The sequence below is a fragment of the Vipera berus genome, assembly GCF_964194415.1.
Source record: "Vipera berus genome assembly, chromosome: 12".
Classification (NCBI taxonomy): Eukaryota; Metazoa; Chordata; class Lepidosauria; order Squamata; family Viperidae; genus Vipera; species Vipera berus.
The window spans coordinates 15,172,000-15,187,328 of record NC_138215.1 but is presented as its reverse complement, the minus strand read 5'-3'; positions in this window follow the sequence as shown (position 1 = coordinate 15,187,328).

Here is a 15,329-nt window from a genome sequence, read left to right as displayed (position 1 = left end):
ATTTCATTATTTTTTTCCAGGTCCTATCTTCAAATGTGCCCTTTCATAGCTAGGGCTAGTAGACGGGATCTGCAAAAAAAATGGACAGCTAGATGGCAGCAAAGTATAAAAAAGATTACTTGTTGTTGCCCTCTAGTGTTAACCTGAAGTTTTGCATGCCACTATTCTTGAAAGAGAACCAAATTGATGAACTTAGTTGGCATTTTAGATGCCAATCAAGCCCTAGTACCAGCACTGAAAAACCAGATACAGATCTTATATTTCCTGATTAAAATACAGAGTTTTCCAGCCCAGAACTGATGGTAAGGTTACCTGGAAATACAGGTAATTATGGGTGGAAAGATACAAGTTTTTCAGGTAGTTAGTAGAAGAGAGGAAATGCTTGATGAGAACCGAAGCTTTAAAGAGCTACAAAACTCAAATCTGCTTAATTTTATTGCACCTGGGTAGGGAATACCACTTACATGGTTAATACTTCCTTAGTAGATAGATCCTGTGCTGAAAGGACTTTGGTAAACAGTAATAAACTTATAAAATGTGTTTGCTGTTGACTCTGTTACCTTCATAAAAACCTACAGCAACATGAGCACCAAACAGTAGAATCTGTTTAGTAATGGTAAGTGAATTAACACTAGCCTATATAATACCAGTATGTAGCAATGATTAATAGAATTCAGTTCCAGGTGGATTCAAGTAAAGCTGTATCTCTTTTGATTGCCTATGTGAATTCTTTGACCTGTGGTTCTGCAGAATTGTCTCTCTGGACCTTGAATCTTGATGCTGGTTCTGGAAAGCATATTTTAAGCTACTGCTGGACCCCTTACAGCTCAGCTGAGAACTCATTTGCACTTTGATGGCTAAGCAAGATAGTAAGTAGATTACCTATGATTATTCTATAGTCTGCTGGAGCCTTATGAGACAGAAACAATTAAGGCAGGGGTATCAAACTCGCACAAATTGCCAACATACCCTGGATAATGGAGAATGCTAGGGAGTTCCAGAAAACTATCTACTTCTGCTTCATTGACTATGCTAAAGCCTTTGATTGTGTGGATCACAACAAACTGTGGCAAGTTCTTAAAGAGATGGGAGTACCAGACCATCTTATTTGTCTCTTGACAAAACCTATATGCCAGTCAAGAAGCAACAGTGAGAACTGGACACGGAACCACTGATTGGTTCAAAATTGGGAAAGGAGTCCGGCAAGGCTGTATACTCTCGCCCTGCCTATTTAACTTATATGCAGAGCACATCATGAGAAAGGCAGGGCTAGATGAATCAAAAGTTGGAATTAAGATTGCCGGGAGAAATATCAACAACCTAACATATGCAGATGATACCACTCTAATGGCAGAAAGTGAAGAAGAACTAAAGAGCCTCTTGTTGCAGGTGAAGAAGGAGAGTGCAAAAGTTGGGTTGAAACTTAACATTAAGAAAGCCAAGATCATGGCATCTGGCCCTCTCAGTTCCTGGCAAATAGATGGGGAAGAAATGGAGGTAGTGACAGATTTTATTTTCCTGGGCTCCAAGATCACTGCAGATGGGGACTATAGCCAAGAAATTAAAAGACGCTTGCTCCTGGGGAGGAAAGCCATGGCAAATCTAGACAGCACACTAAAAAGCAGAGACATCACCCTGTCAACTAAAGTGCGTATAGTCAAGGCTATGGTCTTCCCAGTTGCAATGTATGGCTGTGAAAGTTGGACCATAAGAAAGGCTGAGTGCCAAAGAATTCAGGCCTTTGAACTATGGTGCTGGAGAAGACTCCTGCGAGTCCCTTGGACTGCAAGGCGATCAAACCGGTCAGTCCTAGAGGAGATCAACCCTGACTGCTCTTCAGAAGGCCAGATCCTGAAGCTAAAACTCAAATAATTTGGCCACCTAATGAGAAGGAAGGACTCATTGGAGAAGAGTCTAATGCTGGGAAAGGTTGAGGGCAAGAGAAGAAGGGGACGACAGAGAATGAGGTGGCTGGATGGAGTCACTGAAGCAGTAAGCGTGAGCTTAAATGGACTCCAGAAGATGGTAGAGGACAGGAAGGCGTGGAGGAATGTTGTCCATGGGGTCGCGATGGGTAGGACATGACTTCACAGGTAACAACAACAACAAAATCAAACTCGCAATGTAACCTGATGTGCCACAGCATAGCGTGACTTCTTTTCCATTGCCGGCAATGGGATGGGCACGGTTTCGCCATGACACATCCGGCCTGCAGGCTGGCAGTTTGACACCACTGAATTAAGGCTTTAAGCCTATGGTTATTGGGCTCAACTTTGTGAATGTTTATATCTTGCCAGACATGGGTAAGGATTTACAGCAAGGCTGGAGAAGTGAGCCCATTATCTCAATGAAATTTAGTTCTGGTAAATTTAGTAATGATTTGTTGTTTGATGTTTTTGCTTTGTTTATTGAAAATGGGTATGGCCAATCTGTATGGTTGGCCTATATGGGAGATGGGGATCAAGAGCCTTAAGAAACATGACAGTGAAGCCAAATTGAGAGGAGTCTGATGTCAATGAGTAGAATTGGGAATCTGGGGAGAAGAAAAGCTTGTGAGGTTTTTTTTACATCAGGCTTATGTGAAAGTTCTAAATCTAGCTATATTTCACTTGGTTGAGTTGGGTGGCTGTAGAAATCAAATAAACATTTTATTGGTCACGTTTCTGTCTCCATGTTACTGTGTCCCTTACATTCAAGTAACTGAAAAGTTTAAGAAAAGATTGCAGTCCAGGAGGCAACTCATCCAAATGGAATAAATTAGTCATTTCACTTAAATTAACAGCAGGCATTTTGGCCACTGTGACCAACTGCTTGTTTAATTCCAGTTTAACAAGAAAGCTATTCTTCAAATAAGAAATCTTTAATCATCGCTGTTCTCCTCTCCTCTCCTGAGATGCACACTAAATTTAGTTTTATTTCACACAAGATAGCAGTTTCAGATGACTAATTTGCACACAGCCAGTGGCCCTAAGTGCATAGTGACTCAGCTAAGCAGGTGAGTTGCCAATTGCCTCCACCCAAAACAGGACCAAATAATAGGAGTACAATGGATTGATTCCTACTTGTAACCATAAAACTAAGGCCAGTACACATGTAATAAGAGGGAAAGGGGTGGTAGAATCCTGAGGTGGGTCTGATCCTAGAAATGCATCTATCCACACAAGGGGCAACTGAAAAAGTCCCTTTTAAAAACCCTAAATGTCTGTGTCCACCCTTTGACACTTTAAGGCACATTTATCTCCAATAGAGATATTTCTTAGATTGCTTCGCCTGGTGCACTAACACTCTCTCTCTCTCTCTCTCTCTCTCTCTCTCTCTCTCTCTCTCTCTCTCTCTCTCTCTCTCTCTCTCTCTCTCTCTGTGTGTGTGTGTGTGTGTGTGTGTGTGTGCCTGTGCAGCCTATTGCAGGGATTTAACAGTTTTATTAATTGCCTACCACAGGGTTTCTTCCTAGAACAAGGAGAGAAAAACAAATTATAAACATGCATGGGCAAGAAAGGGAAACCATGTGTTTATAATTAAAGCTATCTTATAGATGCATTAGAAGTGTCTGTGATGGTTCCATCTTTGCCTCTAATTATGATTACAGTTTTTAGATTGTGAAAAATCTCCAAGGACTATACCTCTTTCATTCATTCATATCAAATGTTTGGAAAGGAGGAGAAAAAGTAGGGGAGGGGAGGGATGCAATGGGGGCTTTATTCATGATACCAACTAGTTCGTTAGATGAAAAGAACACGTAGCAAGCTACGGTTCTATCTTCCAGCATCCAAACAGGACTTCCATGCCGAAAGATGTTTTCAAACAGAATGAATTCTTATGAAAGTACTTCAAAATGTCTAAAGGATGATCAGCAGTTTCCTGTCACCTTACTTAATGTAGATAGGAATAGACCTCCCCAAGCAAATAGAAAAATGCATGTCTTTCCCATAAACAGTCAAGCAAGAGAAATTTCATGCACATAATTATATTGAAATTTGTCCAAATTTAGCCTGGCTTTGCTTCTAATAGATTTATGAGGTAGAAGACAACTCATTGAGGTTCCTTTTTTAACTTAACACAAATGCACCAAGGGGTCCTTGGTGCTCTCTGAACTTGATGGTTTTCTTGCAGACATTTCATTACCAAGCTAAGTAACATCATCAGTGTTAGAAGGGAGTGGGGATTTGTTCTTATTTTTATATACTAGTAGCTTTCCCTGTCAATGTTGATGGGAGTGTTCTTGACGGTTCTTTGGTTAGGTTGTTTACTGTTATCTTGTTTGTCTGCATTGATTGGGGTATTGTTTACTTTTGGACTGTTGGTTTAGTATTAATCTTGGTGTTAATCATATGAGTATTGCTCGCTGATGGGTAGCTGTTTGGGCATTTTGTTTCCTTTGGGATCTTTTGATTGTCTCTTTTGAGTGGTATGTAGATGCTGTTTACCTCTATGTGCCTGTTGATGGTTGATGGTTGATTTGTCTGAGTGCCAGGCTTCCAGGAACTCTCTAGCATTTTTGAACTTGGCTTGGTCTAGGATGGTCACAGTTTCTCAGTTCAAACTATGGTTGAATCTCTTCCATATGTTGTGAAATTAAGTTGGAATAATTCAGGGTCAGTCACTTTTCCTGCTTCTCCCATAAATTACTGAAACCTCTTAATTTTGAAACTGGGTAAGCCTGGCAGACAGGAGATTGTCAACTCATGAAATAGCTTTACCTTTTGATTGATAACTCCTCCACTGATTATTTTTTTTACTGTCAGGAAATTTCTCCTTAGTTCTAGGTTGGTTCTCTCCTTGGTAACTTTGCATTCATTGCTTCTTGTCCTGCACTCAAGTGCTTTGGAGACTAGGTAGACCCTCTCTTCTCTGTGACAGCCCCTCAAATATTGGAAGCCTACTCATGTCATTCCTCTTTATTAGACTAGATACACCCAGTTTCTGCAACCATTCATCATATGTTGTAGTCTCCAGCCCACTAATCATCTTTGTTGCTCTTCGTTGCACTCTTTCTAGAGACTCAACATCTACCACCCCATCAAACATAGAATCAAAGCACAGAAACAATGACACACACACACATACACACACACACACAGAAAGAGAGAGAGAGAGAGAGAGAGAGAGAGAGAGAGAGAGAGAGAGAGAGAGAGAGAGAGAGAGAGAGAGAGAGAGAGAGAGAGAGAGAGAGAGAGAGAGGTATCACTTTTAGCAGGCATCACTTTTAGCAGGCTTAAAATCTAATCTTATTTCTATCATTCTTTACAATTTTATTTTAGTCAAGTCAACAAAACTGTGTTTTTGAAAAGTACTTCTAACAATTCCCCCCCCCATCAGCACTTTTGGTGAAGTGCCTGATTCATATAAGCATTCCAATTACTTTCATTAAGGAAGTTATTACTTGTTAAGTGAATGGCAACAGACTGCTAAGGATCACTTATTGAGATCTAGCACCCATGTAAGAGAAAAATCTACTCCTTCTATAATTCTATCAGCAGTAAACTAGTATAATTAGATTCTTACTAGCAAACCCAAATTGCCAAGAATGTTGAGCCAGATAATTGGTATTTAGGTAGATACCTGGAGATATTCCTTGCAATATCAATTAACATATTAAATGACGGCTTAAAGTCTTAACAAATGGCTTACACCCATGGGCTCTTAGTAATCTGGGTGGCAGATAATTAAATGCTTAAACACTGTTTTGGATGGAGAAAGAGATCGAGTTGCACAATAGGAGAGCTGTTTAGCAATTCATATCAAAAGTGTTCCTATATGGTCTCAATTGCTGGTTCTGAATTACAATATGACACGTTTGATCTTCCACCAGCCTATTTTTGCTCAAGTCCAAAAGACTGATTTGTAATGCAGAGCACTAATGATACTTTACAGGAATTTTCAGAGGTCATTCCACAATTTTAAAAACTTACTGAAGTATAACCAAAGAGAGTATATCAGACATTGTACAGTTTTTTAAAAAAAACTTCAAAGATTGATGGTAATTAATCTGAACATAAGGAAGAGAAAATAATAAAGAAAACAAATCTATATAGAAGATTAATTCAAGCCTTAAAGTTATCCAATCTATATCATATGGAAACATGTCGCTGCAATTTCTCACTTTTAATCTCAAAAGACATTTCAAGAATGGCCACAAAAGACATATTTTGATCTCATAATATCAGAATAATATATTTTTTTTCCTTTTATATACAGTTTTCTCTTTTTCAAGCCCCAGGCAAAGAAACAAAGAGCCCCAAATTGTCTGCGAAAAAGGAAATTCTATATTACATTATTTTTTCCCCCAGAACTGTTTTAATATATGCTGTCACTTGGAATCAAAAGGGAACTTTGTCCGGAGAAGACCAAAGCATGTGAGTTAAAGAGCCCTTAAATTTCTTACACCACCAACATTCAAAATCTGACACCCAATTTAATGGCCTACACGGTGCTTTTTTTCTATATATTAAAAAAAAAGATGCCGGAACTCACACACGTCATACAAACCGCCTTGCCTACCCTACAAGGTTCCATCCAAAAAAGGTGCCGGAACTCCGTTCTGGGCATTCAGAGAGCAGAAATTAACAACAGAAATATCCCTGCTCTCTGGTAATTAATGAAATCCAGACTACTCAGAAGTTACTAGAGGCAGCAGAATGAGGAATGAGCTGGGTGGAAAAGTTCTGAGGAAGCCAAAAAAAAATGCTGCAAACAGAATGTCATTTTTTTTAATGTTCTCATATGTAAACATTTGTATCCCTGATGATTTAATTGGCTTGATAATTTTTTACTTGGAGGGATTTTATTTTATAAAAGAGATAATTAAAACTAATATCCTTTCTCTTAATCATCCGTCTGAGCTACCCATTCAAGATTTTTACCTCTTCACTCCGTGAAGTGTGCCTTGTCTGTCTTTGCTTGGCTGACAAAGCAAAACACCCCAGAAGATATTTCCCAGGACACAGATACTTAGATAACTATTATTTATTGTAGCAAAACTACAAAGCCATTATGAAGGAATTCTACTGACTGCTGAGTACCTTTATTTAGAACAATAATGTCCAAATTTCTTGTACTTCTTTTCCCCCATCTGTTTTACATGAAGATAAAAGAGCTAGAAGCCCGTCTCTTTTGGGGAGATAATAGTTTCCATCTGTTCTCTGTTTTGCTAATAGCCTGATCTAGTATCTGTGGACAATCTCATCTATTTTGTTAATATGATTATGTGGAAGACTGCAACAGCAGCCTCCAGATGTAGTTAATGGACAGCTTCCACAACAGCCCAGGTTTCTGTTATTAAAAAATGGTCATGGACAGGGCTGCTGTTCAGATAGAAGACCTTAGTGTTGTCCTTCTTCCAATTTCCCAAACTGGTTTTCAACCTATTCTTTAGGATGGTTTAAACACTTCAGAGGAAATGCATTTGCAATAGTGGTTTTTTTGACTTGGGAGACCGGTGTGTGGTGTAGTGGCTCACATGGTGTGGTAGGATGGAGGGTTTGTTGTCACTGTGTGTTGGGGGGAGAGAGCACGGGGGGGGGAGGCTCAGTTAATCTCAATGTACACATGTTGTACTTTGACAATAAAGGTTTATATATATATTCTTCTTCCTTTTCTAAAATTATCCCGTTTTAAGACGTTCACCCCTAATCTCTTCTCGCTGGGATTCAATTGACACATCAGCACGTACAAACTCAATCAGAGGCAGAACATCATCGTACGTCCTTCATCTATTTAATAAACTAAGGGAAAAACTTGTACATTCCTTTGTGATTATTTTTCCAGAGAAGAAGGAGAATTATTATTATTATTATTATTATTATTATTATTATTATTATTATTATTATTATTATTATTATTATTATTATTATTATTATTATTATTATTATTATTATTATTATTATTATTTTCCATCCATTGAAGGAGAAGATTTTAAAATGAGGGGGTGGCAGAAAAATAAGCACAGCACTGCCTAGAATTCAAGAATGTATCTAGTTCAGCTCCCTGGTTTAAATATCTAAAATTAGATTGCTTTGGAGTCGGGGACATGGACATATCACTGTAAAAGATGTTTTAATACCATAGCAATCAAAGCATCCCAGCTATTTCAATCCCCTGATTTTGAAGCTAATCCTTAGGATACTGAGCAACATTTGGCATTCCATTCAGAGCAAGCCATCTCAATTTCCAAGTTGACGTTCCATTGCAAATGCACATCAGCACCCAAAGAGAAAGAGGAAAACACGAGACACAACCATGGTTTGTTGAACCGGGCTGGGATCTGCAGAGACGAATGGAAATATGAGTGGAGTCAGGCACTTCCACAAAGGATAATGCAGCTGGCAGAGCAAGGGAGCCATTATAAAGCAATTTCGCATTGTTTGCAGCCGGTCAGTAAATGGGATGAGAGTGAGAGAAGAAAGGAATGCAAATAGGTTATATGTTATCAAGCATCCTGTTTTCACCGGCATGGACCTCCCTAATGCAGAAATTCACAACACAGGAAGTGGTAGGGTTTATGGTGAAGAAACTATTGGTGATCTCTGCCAAATGTGGCAAGAGAAGGAAGAAAAAGATGTTGGCTTTGAAAATGCACTTTCTTTTTATAACTGCAGACTAGATATGAAAGCAGAAAAGGAAACAAGAGCTGCTAAATTGCAGAAAGAGCCATTGATTGCAAATTCAGAACCCAAAACCAAAGGAATACAAACAGCAACAGCGTTCTGAATACGTACTGTTGTTACGCACTCTAATTAATAGGAGAGGTGCCAAATGGATGGTTAGGTCTCTGCAGCTGTTGCTCAGCCCATCCTGAGAATCGTAACGCCCCAAAAATGAGGTGGTAAAAGGAAACTGGAGTTGAGTTGGCTCCTTCGGGGTTGAGCTAGTGCTTATATCTCAGAACAGAACAGAATAACAAAGTTGGAAGGGACCTTGGAGGTCTTCTAGTCCAACCCTCTGCTCAGGCAGGAAAGCATTTCAGACCGATGATTATCCAATCTCCTCTTTAAAACTGCCAGTGTTGGAACATTCACAACTTCTGGAGGCAGGCTGTTCCACTGGTTGTTCTCACTGTCCGGAAATTTCTTCTTAGTTCCAGGTTGGTTCTCTCCTTGCTTAGTTTCCATCCATCGCGTCTCGTCCTGCCTTCAAGTGCTTTGGAGAACAGCTTGACTCCCTCTTCTTTGGGGCAGCCCCTGAGATATTGGAAGACTGCTATCAGCTCACCCCACGTCCTTCTCTTCATTAAACTAGACGTGCTCAATTCCAGCAACCGTTCCTTGTATGTTTTAGCCTCCGGTCCCCTGATCATCTTTGTTGCTCTTTTGTGCACTTTTTTTTAAGAATCGCAACATCTTTTTTACATCGTGGCGACCAAAGCTGGATGCCACCCAAACATGTTAATTTCAAATTGAGTATGCCCAAACACATTAAATAAAGAACAGTGTTGCCGTCAATCGTCACAGTGGTGCGTTTGAAAATAATTCCTGGGATTTAAATCAAAAAGCAATGCATTCATCAAAATGGAAGAGGCAATGATCCCATGGCACACACTGGTTAAATGTGCAGGTTTCAACCTTATCTTTATTTGGCACCAAGCCATGCTGGTTTTCGGTATCTTTGATCATGCCGAGTTCATACTGCCTCCTTTGAAATGCGATTTGCTTGCCTCCAGAATTTATATTGTTTCTTTATTCACTGACAAGAATCCATTACCTCAATGAAACAATGCATTTAAAATGGCAGAAGGAGTTCAAACAGCATCTTAAAAGATGTTGGTGTAAAAGTAGCCCAGTATTAAAAGCAGAGGCATTGTTGCAAATAGCAATCTGTCAAGTAGCATCAGGACATTAACACCCCTTCTTATTTCTCATAGGTCTTACACTTCTGGACTGGGACCTTTGCAGATTCAGTGAAAAACCAAGCCTGAAAGACTAAGTGATGTCCATTAGGCTATGCAAACCAGTTTCAATCTTAATTTAAAAAAATTGATTCATTGTGATCTGAGCATTTGAGCCAATCGGGGGAAAAAATCAAGTCCGGTAGATTTGATTTTCCAAATCAGCTACAAAAGAACACATTTTATGCATGCATAAATGCTTTCCTAGCTATCAAATCAATTTGAATTCATCTGATTTGAGTCAATTTTTCAATCTGATTTGGCAAGCTGATTCCATTTGGAGATCTGGTCAAATCAGTCTCAGGTCAACCTTCTGAAGTAAAGCTTCAACAGCTAACCTGTTAGGTCTGTGACTAATTTTTGAAAGGGAGAGAGACAAGGGAAGGGAAGGGAAGGGGAGGGGAGGGGAGGGGAGGGGAGGGGAGGGAGGGAGGGAGGAAGGAAGGAAGGAAGGAAGGAAGGAAGGAAGGAAGGAAGGAAGGAAGGAAGGAAGGAAGGAAGGAAGGAAGGAAGGAAGGAAGGAAGGAAGGAAGGTTATCCATATTGCATATGGAGAAGTAACTTTGAAATTTGAAGAACTGGAGTCCCTGAAAAGCTCCTCATTTGCCCTTAGATTAATGTATAGAAGACTCATTAGAACAGCCTAGGACGGTTAACTTCAGGTCAAGGAAAATCAGGGTCTTGGGGATACAGTGCAGGCTAAGATGTAAGTGACTTCTTTAAATGACTTTCAGAAAAAGCATTGGGGATTTGGGAGTTTGCTGATACTTTCTTTTCTTTTAAATCATTGTGCTGGGGGGAGAACCCACCCCCACCCCCGTTGCTGCCCTACTTCACTTTCCACAAAGAACACAAGCTGAGTCTCTGAACTGATTGCCCCATTCATTTCCCTGCACTGCCATTCCTGATGCTCTTTGAGAAGTCAGAAAAGCCAAAAATAAAATAACATTACAGATCTCGAAAATAATTTTTCAAGTTCAGAACGTTTTTATAACCGCCCTGAGTCCTTCGGGAAAGGGCGGTATATAAATTTAATAAAGTTAATATAACCAAGCCTGAGAAAACCCAGGGATGTCCTCATTTGGGGGTTACGGTGAAATGTAACTAATAAGTGTCTATGGAGATTGTCAGTCATCCAGGTCATACTTATCCCAAAGATGCCCCACCATACAGTCAGAGCTGAAGAAGCTTTTGGATAAGAAGGGAAACGTCTTCAAAGACAAACAAGAAAGTCCAGTTGCCTGCTGAAAAGGCATCTTTGGGTTAGGACGCTGAGTTTGTCGATCAGAAGGTCGGCAGTTTGGCGGGTCGAATCCTGAGTGCCGCGTAACAGAGTGAGCGCCTGTTACTCGTCCCAGCTTTTTCCAACCTAGCAGTTCGAAAGCACGTAAAAATGCAAGTAGAAAAATAGGGACCACTCCGGTGGGAAGGTAACAGCGTTCCGTGCGCCTTTGGCATCTAGTCATGCCGGCCACATGACCACGGAGACGTCCTCGGACAAGCGCTGGCTCTTCGGCTTTAAAACGGAGATGAGCACCGGCCCCTAGAGTCGGAAACGACTAGCACGCATGTGCGGGGGAACCTTTACCTTTACCTTTAATAAGCCACCCCAGTTCCATTAAGTGCTATCCTGTTTCTGCATAAAAATAAAATTGGAAGAGTGTTCTCCAGATTCTTTTTTTTTCTTACTTTTTTTTGGCTCAAAATGAGCCAACAGGTCATTCTAACACCCACAGTTCTCCTAGCACTGAGAAGATTCAAATGCAATAGCAACAGAAAAAACTTACAACATGGAAGGAAGAAAAAGGGGGGAAATAATGCTAAAAACGCTTAAGAACAGAGAAAACACTGAGAAGAAAATTATTCATGCAATGCCTTAGGTTCTGCAGCTTGTTTGAATTTATTTATCAGACTTACATCCCAGCTCCAGCAGCTAGAGACAACACACAGTACGTATGATTTCTTCTCGATCTTTTCCCAAAAACATTCCTGTGAAGTATGACAGGCCAAGTAATAGCGATTGCTCCCAAATCACGAAATGAGTTTTTCCGATAAAAGGTAGATCTCCTCAACCCTAAGACAATACCACTAAAGAACAGTAGATCTTATTCCGAGCTTGTGAAGCTAATCATGGTGTTCCATCAACAACTTCCTAATACAAATGTGAATCGGACTGACTGCAGTTGATTCAAAGTTTGGTGTAGTGTGATGGGAATCCAGCCATCGAGAGCTTTTGAATGAAGCCACTTAGCAATGGCTTTTGAAAGTAGCATCCCATATTCACATGGATCTCTGACATACAGAGCAACATTCATGCATGCTGCATGAATACACACACACACACACTAACTTGCAGCTCCTATGTACAATGACACAGCAAAGCATTTCAGGTGGCAGAATTTAAATTCTCCACCTTGACAAAAAAAAAAAAAAAACACAACACGGTGTGGTTAGCCCATATCAAGAACTGGACACGTCACTCTGGCCACTCTTCCTAAAAGGAAATAACCACAGGAAATGGGATGAAATTATATGCCTAATGCTACAAAATGTTCTTGTTTGTTCACAAGGTTTGAAAGCCTTGAGGAAGAACTGGGCAAGAATTTCCAGCTCATATAGAAAGACAAAGAGAATGAGTGGCCTAAAGTCACACACCCTAGGCCAGGGCTAGGCAAACCTGGCTCTTATATGACTCATGGACCTCAGCTGAAGTCCATGAGTCATAAAAGAGCCAAGGCTGCCTACCCCTGCCCTAGGCTTTCATGCCTAGGGTGGGTCTAGAACTTATAGTCACCTGGTTTCTAGCCTGGCGCCTTCACCAGTAGACCAAACTGGCTCTATTATAATAATTCTATGTCATCTTGACTCTATAGTTCCCTTGTGACAATGCAGGGCTTTTTTTCTCATAGAACGCTCAGAACGGAGTTCCGGCACCTTTTTTGGATGGAACCTTGTAGGGTAGGCAAGGCAGGTTGTATGACAGGTGTGAGTTCCGGCGCCTTTTTCTTTTACAAAAAAAGCACTGTGACAATGTATCTGTTGAACTAAATATATGCGAGAATGAAGGCAAAGGGGCTGTAAAATGTCATAATTGCGGGTATATTTGAATCTTCTCAAATGGAAGATATGGGAAGTCATAGGATTAGCCAGGAGTGACAGTCCAGCATCATCTTTCCAAAGACTCCAGCTTATCTTTTATTGTGCTAAAAAGAAAAGATTTTTAGTTTTGAAACAGTAGGCAAACAACTGGGTCACAATCATCTCAGATGTCCTCCTATTTTAGCCATACCATGTTATGAGGGGGCATGGCGATTTCACAGACACATTCGCATCTAAGCAAATTGCCGCCTTGACTCAAGCATCTGCTATGCTTTCCATGAGCATCCTTCAAATCATTGTGTAACAACTGCTGCAGGGAAAACACTGGCTAGATTGGCCATACCTGCATTGGAAGAGAACAAGGGGAAGCCTTACTAGCTGGATCTCAGCAATTCAGGAAAGACCAGGAGTCATTCTGGGCCAGAAAAAGGGAAAATAACTAGGTTGTTTCTTCCAACCGCTCTTGACTGAGCTCCAGGCACAGCTGTCTCCTCCTTTCATTTCTCCATTCACATGTAGCCCTCTGAAAATGCAGCCCTGCTCCTTAAAATGAAATAAAGACAGCTCAAGGTCTGGTTCTTTCCTCTTTCTGTTCTTCATATGAAGGAAAGTTTTAATGATACGGATTTATGTGAGATGCTCAGATGTACAAAATGTTCAGTTCAAAGCAATGCCATCCCCAGCCTGTTAAAAGTGGCAGAAGTGATAAATTATTCACCAGACCTAAAATGCCGGACTGTAAAGATTTCTGCTAAAGTCTTTGTGCTTAGATTAACAATGAACGTGACTTTTTAACATTTCTGCCTTAGTGGTTTTCATGCAATGAGAAGCTCATTAATAAATAACCACTTTCTATGAAGCTGGTCAGGACGCCGGGGTCTGCTGCTGTTGCAAATTGAAGATTAAGGCTTTAAAACTCTGCAATTAAATAGTTAAATCCACTAGGATGATTCAAGTATACAAATGGGGGCCCAGCTTCAAGGGACCAGTAGTATGAAACTACTAGTCCCTTACTACCTGATACACTACTTGTATACAGATATGCCTTGACTTACAACCACAGTAGGAAGGAAAGGAAAGGAAAGGAAAGGAAAGGAAAGGAAAGGAAAGGAAAGGAAAGGAAAGGAAAGGAAAGGAAAGGAAAGGAAAGGAAAGGAAAGGAAAGGAAAGGAAAGGAAAGGAAAGGAAAGGAAAGGAAGAGTTCCATAGCTAGAAGTTTCATTGCTAAATAATTAGAGCAATTGAATTTCAAAAGATGTCCAACTTCATTTGGCCCAACCAAACCAGAATGCCATAGAGGAGCATTATGCATTAAAAGTGGTGCTTTTCCAAAGGTCATTTAAATGTATGACATTTTTAAATTTCTCCCATGTGGATTGTCTGAGTCAAAAACAGGCATGATGGGATGGAGAAAACCACCATGATCTCATTGTGTGAAATAATATTGGTCCTTCAACAAGAAGGAAATCTGCAGGACGATCGTATTTTTCTCCTTTTTCATTCTGAACTGCCCAAGTTACACTGTTCAGATACTAAGGCAATTGAGCTTTAAAGTTAAGGAAAAAAATGAGAGAACAAACCCACCCTTGTAACTGAGAGAATTCTAAATTACATGTTTGGTTCCTTCAGGAGAGCTTTTCACTATCCTAATATTTGGGGATTGCAAGGCTGCTAATTCCAGGAGTGGAAGTCTTGTGTAGGACCACACACACCCAAATGACTTCATGGAAGTGGTAGAAAGATCCTGTCCAGTTCAGACCTTCTGCCAAGCAGAGATCAGTGACTACCCGGACTTCATTAACAAGTGGAACAGTATTTGCCTGAAGGACCACATGATGGTTTGATCCTAACAGCTCATGCTCTAAAGGCTGGCTCATTGTTCCCACAAGGCGCCAGCCCTCTAAATTAATGAGCCCCAATCTTTGAGCAACATGTTGCTCTTACTGGAAAGGCTAACATTATCTACAATGCAGCAATTCACTTAGAAACCTGAATAAATGAACACATTTCCTAGTGCATATTTCCTCTGTGAACGCAGAGGTTATTTTTCTTGCCTTTCCTTCAGTTCTTTAGCCTGCCTAGATTTAATCCCGAGGAGCGTTTTCCATTTGGACACAATCATTCTTTGCCACCGCTCTTGCCGTTGCTTCTAACAGAAAAATGTCACTCTTTCTTGAAGCTTATTGATATTCAAGGAAAGAGCCCCGGATCACCTCAAGAAATGTTGCTGGGATCACTGGCAATGCCATTCGCCAGGTTAAGCCTCATTCTCCTCCGCTTCCCATCTTCAGAATGACACATGGGGTGCCAAGGAAATCTTTGTTCTGATTCATCATCTCCACTTTCT